General features: G+C 40.7%; 1 protein-coding gene across 3 annotated transcripts in view; it reads right to left on the bottom strand.

Annotated features, from left to right (window-relative positions):
• LOC103388892 (low-density lipoprotein receptor class A domain-containing protein 4) overlaps positions 1-11,635 on the bottom strand; it is a 166,640-nt gene that overhangs the window by 33,009 nt on the left and 121,996 nt on the right. Inside the window, exon 1 of one of the 3 annotated variants that reach the window (XM_008324095.3) lies at positions 35-680. The exons of the other annotated variants lie outside the window; for them this stretch is intronic. The gene's annotated coding sequence lies outside the window, so the exon portion shown is untranslated. Of the gene's footprint in view, positions 1-34; positions 681-11,635 lie in introns of those variants that run through there. 3 annotated transcript variants of the gene reach the window in all.

Here is an 11,635-nt window from a genome sequence, read left to right as displayed (position 1 = left end):
GCCGGGGGGGGGGCGCCGCCGCCCCCGGCGGGGGCCCCCCGACGGGGGGGAGAGAGATCACACACACACGGGCGGACACAAACACACACAGAGAGACAAAAACTTTCCGGCAGTTGTAGCAGAGTCCGCCGCCGACGAACAGTTTCGCACTTATTTCCCACGGTTTTCTTCACGCCATATTCCTCTTGAAATATAAAATACACGACGGTGCAAGCTAACTAACGAGCGGTCTGGAGGCGAACCATTGCCCGTGTTTAGCGCATTGTGTGCAGAGTTTTGTCTGCTCCTTTTTTACTGTCTTGCTTCCTTCCTTCCTTCTTTCCTCTGCCGCCGCGAGCAGCAGCTGTCCTCTACACTAGAGCACAGCCGACACAGTGACCACAAGCCCCGCCCCCAGTGTCTGACAGACATTTCCACAGTCTAATCAGAGGACTTAAAAGGAGGAGCCAGACAGGGGAGGTGTTGACCATCAGAGCAGACAGAAATGTCTGAACTCTTCAAGACTTCATGCGGCCAAAATTTTAGAAAACGACCAGTCATGCACATCGACTACTATCATGACCGACAGTAGACATCAATTGTATGATATGCTGAAATAGTACACTTATTAATTTAGTAAATAGATAATAATAAAAGTCAAACATTAGAAAAATATAAAAGAAATCCCTGTCTGGTATTTCTAACAGGTGAAAGCTGTTGATCTTGTGTTCACCATCTGGAATGTTTTTTCTGCTATCATACTGTTTTTTTTTTTTTGTTTGTTTGTTTGTTTTTTGTGGTCTTTTTAATCTCCTCTGTTGGTAAAAAGCAGAAAACGTACACGAACACCTGGATACTCCAGGCTGTATGCTTAACAAGTAAATGTTTTTAACAATTTGTTCAGAAGTGGCCTCAGCAAATAATTGAGATATGTTGGCACAGGTTTTTGGGCCAAGTGCCCTTCCTGATGCAACCCTCCCAATTTATTTCGGCTTAAAGCTGGCACTAGGAGGGGGCAGGCTGTTGCCTCTTGGGGTTAAGCGTCTTGCCCAAGGACTAAGACTGTCACTCCATATGAAAATCATGCTGAATGGATTATTATATGACACACCAGATTGGGAAATATTCATACTGTAGATGTGGTGCTTATCCCTCCACCCAAACACACACACACACACACACACACAACCGTCTTGGCAGATAATGCTAATTTTGTAATTGTGGTAAACATTTATTTTAACATTGCCTCAAATGAGTGAGCAGCCGTGTTCTTTTTGACCAGGCAAAAAGACAATAATATTCAACATACATTCAACTATGAACAACAGTCTGTTTTGTATTAACCCAATATTGTTTCTTTTTTTACAAATAGCTTACTGACCTGAGAAAGTCAGATTAAAATGCCAAAGAAAAAGGACTAGACAGTATTTAACGCACAGGCCACTGTCTAAATGCTGTCTGCAGACCCTGGTTAATATTCATGAAGCGTCTTGCATGTTTAAACTGCAGAATGTATTAATTGGCTATTGTACCACCTCCAGACTATTCATACCTCGGAGTGTTGTGTATGTTTTATAGCACAATTGTGTCTTTGCTTAAAGCAGACAAAAAAATAATGTGTTAAACTTATTATCAAAAGTTTTTACTGTGAGCCTTTGCAAAATAGAATATAATAGAATAAAATATGTTAATTTAACTGATTTTTTTTACATTAGTCACTAATTTTTAACTAGAAGCACCTCTTGTAAATCGCTTTGGATAAAAGTGTCTGTTAAATGCGTAAAGGTAAATGTATGTATTGGCAATCACAAAGAAAGATACAAGTGGGAAGCAGAAAGGTATGACTTGAAGGCAGCATTTGAAAGGGATGGGTCAGAGGTTATGTGTGTGTGTGTGTGTTGCAGTGTCTAGACACACATGAGTAAGTTGGGGAGGGGTGCTTTCCTCAGACTGCTAGCACAAGGCCTGTTTGACATTGAGTGAGAGTGCAAGGATGGGGGAGTGATTAGTCTGGAGTGCAGGGAGCACTTTGAGTAAAGGCGGCTGCAGCCAATATAGACATTTCTTTGAATTGGCTAACCTTGAGGTAACACCCCTGCTAGTCCTGTGGTTCCAGGGCACGTGCTACATATAGTCTCCCTTACTCCACCCTACCACATACAAGTGCACATATATTTCGTATTCTCATCTGACTCTACTGTGCAACCTGACATCCAACACACGCATGGACTCACACACACGTACATTTTAGCAGATCTATAAATAAAATGAGCAGTACAAATCAGAGAGAGCAGCTCTGGCTAACATTTTGTACCAGCAGGTTTCTAGACCGAGTTGTCGTTTAAGAAACAAATGTTATATTTGATTTGGTTTACGTCTGACAAAAAAGAACAATTATCATTGATAGAAAAAATGTATGACAGCAAAAATGTATGCCTGACTCTGATACAATTTTCGTGTCATAATAAGCGGTCATGAGTTCTATTAAAGCCACAAATGCAGGTCCTAATGTCTTGTCAGTTAATGCAGCAGCATCAAGCCATTCACCCACACGTGTGTGGGTGAATGGGTTTTGTTCACTCCTAATATGAGGTCAGTTACATACACACACGTTTCCATGCAGACAAAAAACCCCTCTGAATGCAAAAAATATAGACAAGCATTGATTCTAACTGTTGCATTATCTTCTGTGCACTCACAGACACCAAACCACTGCCACATACACACATGCACAAAACACACACACACTCTGTCTGGATCATCAATTTAGTTCCCAAGGGAGCAGGCAGGGTGACACCACTAACAGGCCAGACCAGACTAGACAGCCAACAGACAGATAAATACTGGGCCCGGCAGAATACCAAATGCACTCTAGTCTACCACCTCCCCCCTTTGCAAACCCCCACCACTGGCGGGTGTTAGCTTATGTACACATAGACACACATTCATATGCAACATCCACACTAAATAACTAGAACCCAACCCTTACCTGTCCTTAACCTGAACCATCCCTGACCCTCACAAACACCTGATCCACATTTTTTGGTATATCATGCATAATGGCGGCTGTTACCAGACATTATGCAGAAGTGTTCCACTTGAGATATGTGAAACACTTACTTGCTAGGTGAGGGAATTCGGAGTGACAGAGAGAAAACCAATTCGTAGTCCGTCAGCTGTCCGCTTGGACTGTATAACATATTACATTTATATTCAGTGACTCGGATATGATTTGACAAGTCAAAAGTAAAATATACACCAGTTAACTATTGTAATATAGTAGTTTAATTTATTGCCTACAAATATTTATTTAAGTGTACACATAGTTCTGACTGTCTAAGTCATATTTCATATAAACCTCAATGTCTCTATAGAGTGAGTGTGTGTGTATTGCAGACCATTATCACAGAGCCTGAACGACCCAAACGGACATTTATAAGTTTACTGTGTCTGTAACTGCTGCTTCGTTTGTCAATGTGTGCTGTTCAATTACAGTCTGCTTTACAGCGCCATCTGGTGGCTCAGCTAGGAAATGGTAAACCTAAGTATGATCGTTTGTCTGTTACTTTATTATTAATATATGTATAGATATTTGTTTTTTAAGAAAGCCATCTGTGACCCTAGAACAGTTTCAAGGTTTTAGCAAAGGCCACAAGGTGGCACAGAGGAGGATATGGGGAGATGAACTCTGTCACTGCTGAGACTACAGTGCACAGGCCCATCACAGCCTTTAAATTATACCACCAAAGGTAGTATTTTATTGTGGGATAATTTTTGTTAAGTAAAGAAGTATCTCTACACAGAGATGCTTCTGTGTAGAAGCACTCTGACAACAGGGGAACAGACTTCAGTAAACCATATTGACTGATGCCAGTTTATCTAAACAATCTTTCCAGAGCATGTCGTCTGTATAATGGAACCCACTTTATGTGAAGAAAGCAGACGCAGCTGACGACGATCCATTCTGCCTTCATCATAACATGCGCAGTTGGAGCAATAACTCCAAACACCCCGTGACTTCTGTGTCGAGTCACTATAACTGAATGCTATTGCACATGTCAGAACAATAGAAGGATATGACTCAGTCTTGTCACTGAGGCTAAATGAGATTCATGAATTAACCGCAATGCATCTCAGCAGCTGCTGAAACCAAGAGGCTGAGAGAAGGAGAGAGAGGAAGAGAGAGCGCGTGCTTTCATCGACTGGTGCTCAGCGTCTTGGTAGAGGAGTGCAGTAGCAGAGAGGCCATTCCAGACAGTCAAATTGCAGAACAGAGAGTTGTGCTCAATAAAAACGTCTGGCATGCCACATCATATTTGTTGCTTCCTGCCCTGGGCTGGCTGCAGCGCCTTGTCACATCCTGTCCACACAGGTGCGTTAGCTATGGTCATTTCTACACACTGGACACAGCTGTACATACACTTCATGCAGAACTGCAATCAAACCTCAGCACAGGGTGAAAGGTGCGTGTGTTTGTGTGTGTTTGAGACACAGTCAAAGAGAAGGAGAAGACAAATAGATAGAAAAAAATAAAATAAGGAAGTGTGATAAATAAACACTGACCACACATTGAGTGTTGTTACTTTTTCAAAAATCAAATTTTAACAATTATTACCTGACATGCTAGACTATGCCAGACAACCCTCTACTGCAATTTTGATGTGTGTCAGTGACAGTTGTTTTTATTCGGGCACAGAAGCAGTATTAGTCATGAGCAACAATTCAACAAAACAAAACTATTCAACCCCAAAACATTATTAAATATGTCCGTGCTGCCGTATTGTTTAGCTTGCTTGCTAACAACTGAACTGGTAATGTGTCCACTGAACATTCTCACACTGTTGACATAACGGTATTAAAGTGACACACCATGAGTTGCAGGTGTAGAACCTGGTCTTATTCATTAACAGTGTCTCAGGTTAACTGGCACTTACAGCATCCACTACCATACTACATAAAGTTTGGTAGCGCAAGGAGAAGACAGAACCTTTAAGTAGAGGTAGCTTGTATATCTGAAGATGAGAATGAAAAGTGAAAAGTAGAAGAAAAGAAAAACAAATCAAAGTCAAGATGATGGAAAAGAGAAATGAGAGGGAAAAGAGGAAGCACAGGATAAAAGAAGTAGCAAGGTTAAAAAGAATCATTTATAAGAAGACTGAGGGAGACAAGGAAAGGAAAGAGACGAGACCAGATGAAAAGAGAAGGAGAACAAGAAGAAGAAGAAGAAACAGTTAAAGCAAAACGCAGTGATGTTGAAAGACACAGAAAAAGAGTAGATAATCAGCAGGTATTGAGCTCTTTTCATCCCTGCGGTAGGGCCCTGCTGAGCATTGTAATGGGCTGTCTGCCCAGCTGGGCCGATGAGCTCATGTCTGGTTTTAACGCCAATCTCCTGAACTGGCACACCGCTCCACAGGGTGAGCAGAGACACAGCACCACAGCTGTACCAGAGGAAGGACAGAGCACAGCAGAGAGAGTCGAAGAAAAAAGAAGGAAAAGATGAGGAAAAAAGACTGAGACAAACAGCAAGGACAAAGGTGTGTGTCCGCGTGTGTGGATGTGTGAGTCCCCATCAGCTACCTCCATCACAGCACTGATAAGAGCCCTGACCCAGACGGCAATAATCACACAGTCTGAGACAGACAGGAGCTATAAACATGTGTGTTTGTGTGTAAAATTGAAGGAAGAAGAAATAGAAGGAGGGTGTGTGTGTGTGTGTGTGAGGAAGATTTATGCAGTCATAAACAGCAGTGATTACAGAGTGTGGATGGTGCAGGTTACAGCCTCCTGCTGGTCAGAGTCAATACAACACTCACTGTAGGCACTGTACACACACACACACACACACACAAAGCCTGGAATACAGTCCACGTAAATGCAACGTCTGTAAAACCTGACCACGGAACAAAGTTTTTAAAGTACTCAAGAATATGTATTGATATAAATACTGCTTGTTTGCTATGCTATGGACTGTTGACCACACAGTGACCTCTGAGTAAGTGCTGCATCAACTATTGCCCACTCTCAAATGAGTAATAGATAGATTTGGACATATGTTTCTAACAAGCCTGTCACATCCATATCTATTCATCATCCATCCAACAATTCATCCAACAATCCCATTTCATCCATCCTTCCAGCAATGCTATTTTATCCATCCATCCACCTATCAACCCAATAATCACATTTTATTCACCAATCTAATCTGTACATTCATTCAACAATCAACCAACCAAACACACATCACCATTTAATCTAATTCTCGTCCCACCATTCATCCATCAAAGAAAACAGACCAACGGAATAAATCATCTGTCCATAACTGGCCATTCAAACATTCTGTCATGTTCATCATCAATCCATGTATCTGTTAATGCTTTCCAATGTTCTATTTTTCTGTCTAGAATCTAAAGACCTGTACTTCTTAATCCTAAATAAGCATATTTTACTTTCACATTCCATGGTACTGTACTTGTTTAACATAAATGAGCATACTTGACACTAACATCTCATGAAAACACATTTGTTAACTGTTTGCATTTATGTGTTATTTGGCAGTGTTTTATATTAAGCACTGGGAGATAACAGCTTCTGTACTGTAGAAGACCTTGAAGTACTGTAAGTACAAGGTAATATATTTTTTCAGTGAGACAAAGTGTTGGAGATGAGGTAAAGAAGTGCACAGTACAGTAAATGGTTGGTGGCCATGTTAGGGTGTTAGAGGTGTGGAGTCTTATAGTACACACAAGGTAGTTCTTCTCTGACAGCACATGTTAGTGACATCACAGTCCTGGAGTGGAGCAACAGTAACAGCACTCCATGTTTTAGAGGAACTGAGGAAGATCGGTGGTGTGAGATGTTCTTCCAAAGGCTGATTGAAAGCTGCCTTACACACAATGGTTTAGAGCAGGGGTGTCAAACTCATTTCTGCCGGGGGCCACATCAGCAATACAGTTCGGTTGTAAATGGAAGACTCTATAGATCAGGGGTCCCCAACCCCAGGTTTGCGGACCGGTACCGGTCCATAGGTCATTTGGTACCTAGCTGCAGTGGGACACAGTGAGAAAATGTAAAACCTGCAGCCTGGCTCCATTTGGTCCATCAAGCTGTCAACCATCTACTGTCATGTCTGAATGTTTATTTTTTTAAACATAATTGAGATTCTCTCTTATTTAAAGCTACATGTACATAACAATACTGATTAAAAAATATATTATTACCACCACAAACCACAAAGTTCTTTAGGTACAGTATGTCAGTTAACCGTATTCTCATTTCCTGAAGACATTATTTTCAACAATATTATTCGTTTTTATAAACTCTATACCACACAGAACAATAGAAAACTTAAAATAGACTGTGAGGGCGATACACTGGCAATCATTTCCAGTCAAACCGGGGCGTAAATCACACGCAATGAGAGAAAACACACTAATTAACTGTAATTACTCTTCATGCCATAAAAATGTTAAAACACTGTCCAACTTATTGTGTGATTATTTTAAAGAGACTCATTTTACTGTGACTGTGAGAACTAATTAAGACTGACACCACCTCTCTGTACAAAAATGATTTCAGTCATGTTGGGTGACTTTATAATTTTACCAAAAATAGTGTGTGTGATTTGTATCAATTCCTGTTGATGTTTCAGTGCAAAAGTTATTTTCACACATCATCTCTTCCATATATCTGAGAGAAGCTCCTGACTGTGAGGGCAGCAGATTTGAAACAGATGGACACTCATATGAACAAGTTGCAGGGATCTCAGCGCTCCTCCTCCTTCTCTCTGCTCGCCTGGCCGGGCTACACAAAATGCTATAGCTCCCATATGGAGAAATATAATGAAAACATTATATTATTAGGTGAAAGATGCTGCGCTCTGAGCGAGAGCTGACAGATGGATGGCTGAGGGAACATGTTGCACCACCGCAGACCTGCTACCACCCTGGCAGAACTTTGCGGCACACAGGTTAGCATGATCAACGCGCCAATGCTGCCTCCACTAACGCAGCTGCTTCCAGTGGCCCCCTGCCTGCACTGCTTGGATTTTACCCACATATGTTACCACATTGCTTTGTTAGCCTCCTGGTTGACACACTCCCGCTTCTGAACAGCGCTGCATGCACACGCTTGTGCCTGGTCCTCTACACCTCACACCCTATAGTAGAACCAGGGACTTCACAGTTTGTAGCAGACCTGTGAGCATCTCTCCTCCCAGCCGATGGCACCGCACACCTCCATTTGACCCCGTAATTCCTCTTACAGTGGTAGCAAACTGCACTATAGGAAATAAACACATCACCCCTACAACAGCTTGCAACCACAGTGTCGACTGCTGAGGTGCTAAAACACAAGGCAAGGCTACGCTGCTACATTAACACTGCATCCAGTAGGCAGTGGTATCTCATTTCCATGGGTGGCAGAGTGGAATTAGCAGCACAAATGGTCCATATTTGATCAGTATGTGAGGAGCACTGACAGATGCTGCCGTGCTGGGCCATAACCTGGAGAATGTGTGACATCTGATTCATGGTAGGAAATCTGTCGAAATGACATAGAAGACACACTCTTTTGCCTTAAACTTTATAAATGATTGTGCCTGAAAGAGAAATTAGCAAGCTTAATGTACTGGAAACTTACACAAAAAGTGAAATACTCCCACGTCAAAGAAGACTGTACTGAAAGAATAAATCACAGAGCAATAGCACTCTAATGCGCTGAGTCATTTTAAAGGGTCAGGCTGACAAAACAGAGGAATGACCGTTAAAAAAAAACCACATGATGTCTATGGATACAAAACACCACGTATGATGAAACAAAATATTTATCTTAGGGCATCACTTGTTTTTCTTCTTGCAAACACTTTTGAGTGAGAACTGAACCCAAAGCACCAGATAATTATTATTCAGGCCTTCTGCTGGCTGGGCTCTCTCTCTCTCTCTCTCTCTCTCACACACACACACACACACACACACACACCACTGATAATTGATGGCCGATCATTACCAAGTCCACGGACGCCACCATTGGTGTCTATTGACTTTAAGTAGCTATATTAAGCGACATAAATCACACAGCTGCCACTTTTTATAGGACGAACAGACAAACAAGAGAAAAAAGCAGTGGAAAATGCGGATGTATAAACTCCAGTAACTCAGCAGTGGCTGCTGCAGAGAGACAGTCAAAAATGCTGAGTTGTCTGTATAGTTTTCTTCTGTTCGGTGACCTACAAAAATCTGTCAGTCAGTGCACACACATCTGTCCTGCTCTAAATGTGTCTCTTCTGTTCATTCATTTTTGGTTTAAAATAAAATCGTTTTTTTGTTTTTTGTTTTTTTTTTTTTGTTTGTTTTATCTGCTGTGCTGTTCCTACTCGTATTCAACATTAGTTTAACTGTTCCACAAACTGCAGCAAAAATGTGACATCATGAACCCAACTACTTGGTGGATGGGATCTTGGTTATTTTGGTCTGGTGCCCTAGAGAAGGATGTGAAAAAAAGAATACTTGATTGAACTTATTGAACATTTTTAACATGTCCTTTTTGTGCCTCTTTAAAATGTAAGCATTTTGTATAGAGAATCAAAATAGTGACATTAGGAAGTGAATCTAATGTCCAAAATGACAAGTAAGGAGGAAAGTAAGAAAGAAACTACCGAGTAGTTTGGAGACAGCCCCTGCTGACTAATAGTGCTGCATGGTATTTCTGGGTTGCTCCAAAACCAAAATCGAAGGGAAATAAACTAATTTTACATACACCTCAACGTATATACATTGTGTGTATGTTGAGTTTCATGTATATGTCTATATATATGTATTGTGCGTTATTCTTTTAGGAGTTATTTAATCACTTCAGTGTAGTTTTCATTAAATACTAAATACTGATGAGTGTTTTTGGCCAAGTTTTTACTTTTGTTTTTCTGAAGATATCATATGTAATTGAAACGTTTCATGAACCATATAATAAATTATGTTTACATAATATCGCTGATGAGTACTTGGCAACTGTCTACAAAAACGAAGCTTGTATTTAGTCCAAATTCCTTGAGCACGCCTACTTGTGTGTGTGTTGCACTTATCTGCCTGGCGACACACGATAAAGGCTGCCTCCTCAGAGAGTGATTGGTTTGCTGAGCAGACTGTCTTTCTCGCTTCCTGTCAGTGCAGGTGAGAAAGAACTGACCGTGTCATCAACATTTTATTTTTCTGCCTGCTTTCACCACCATCCAATCTCCATTATTCACTATTTTCCATGCAGCTTGCGACACTGTCCTTTAGCCTCACCACAGTGTGTCATATTCCTACATCAAAGAGCTGCATTACTATATGCTTCTCTGGTATACACAGAACAGGAAGATGGTGTTAGAAGTTGGAGAGAGGTTTTGAAGCTGCAAAAAATGTCACAAAGAAGCTAAAAACGAATTTCTAGTAAAAAAACAAACAAATTAAAAATGTCAAATTTAAAGAGTTGTGTTAGAGTACATGCACTGGTACTTGAATGTGGACACGCTCCAGATTCACAATGAAATAATTAGCGAGTAAATGGTAAATGGTCTCTGTTTATGCAGAGCTTTTCTTGTCTCTACGTATGACTACTTAAAACACTTTACACTACATTACATTCACTCACTCCCACCCATTTACTCACATAATTATTCAGCAGAACTATTTGCAGTCCCCGCATACGTATACATATATTATTTACATTTACAAACTGTTGGCACAGCTGCAGGTAGAAAGCTATGGTAGTGTAGGCCACTGTTTGGACGGTGGGCCACATTCAACCATGTGACTATGTCTAACCTGCCCACGTGAGGTTGTTGTTAAATTTGAAGTCGAAAGTAAATCTGTATCAACACCCACTTCACTGTGACTAGGGTTGCCAACTGCTCTGTTCTGGCCAGGACATCCTGTATTTTGATCCTAATGATTTTGTCCTGTACGGGACAACACATGTCCCACCTTCCTCTGTCACTATCACTTTCATCCTTTAAATATATGATTGCATTGGTCAAACCCCAAGTTATTATATTTCTTGGAACTATTCCAAGAAAAAAAAAACACTATTAGTATTAGTAGTAATATAATTAATATCTCTTAATTGCTGACAGCTAATCCAGCATATGGTGCTACATACAACTATGATTTCCTTCGACTTATTCTCAAAATACTGTCATGACAACTGGTGATCTTTGCCAAGTATGTGTGTGGATAACAGTCTGGAAAACGCATAAGTTAGAACACGTTCTTCATGTGCCAAATTCCCACCACTGTTCACAATTCAGCAGACTCCAGCAAAAAGTACCTCAGCATTTAAAAAAGAAAAAAACCCAAGAAAACCAAAAACAAGACAGCTTGATAAAACAGCGTAGCCCACACCAGAACAAACCTCACAGTGACGACATGCAGCCTGACTGTCATGACAAACTTTTTTTTTAGACTCGTCTTTTCTTTTCTTTTTTTTCTTTTTTGTTTTATATAAAAACACGCCTGAATAGAGCAACCTCAATGAGTCACACGTGAAAAACACTTCTGGTAATCAATCACGACTGAAGTCTTTTTGAATCTTCCAGCAATTTATTTTAAATCTCAGATCCTCCTATTCTCTCTCTCCATCATCTTCTTCATCTGCCATTTGTCTCTCTCCGTCTCTTTCT

Source organism: Cynoglossus semilaevis, chromosome 13 (genome assembly GCF_000523025.1).
Source record: "Cynoglossus semilaevis isolate Cse_v1.0 chromosome 13, Cse_v1.0, whole genome shotgun sequence".
NCBI classification, from domain to species: domain Eukaryota; kingdom Metazoa; phylum Chordata; class Actinopteri; order Pleuronectiformes; family Cynoglossidae; genus Cynoglossus; species Cynoglossus semilaevis.
Note: the sequence above shows the minus strand (reverse complement) of the source record. Positions and strands in the feature narration are given on the sequence as shown.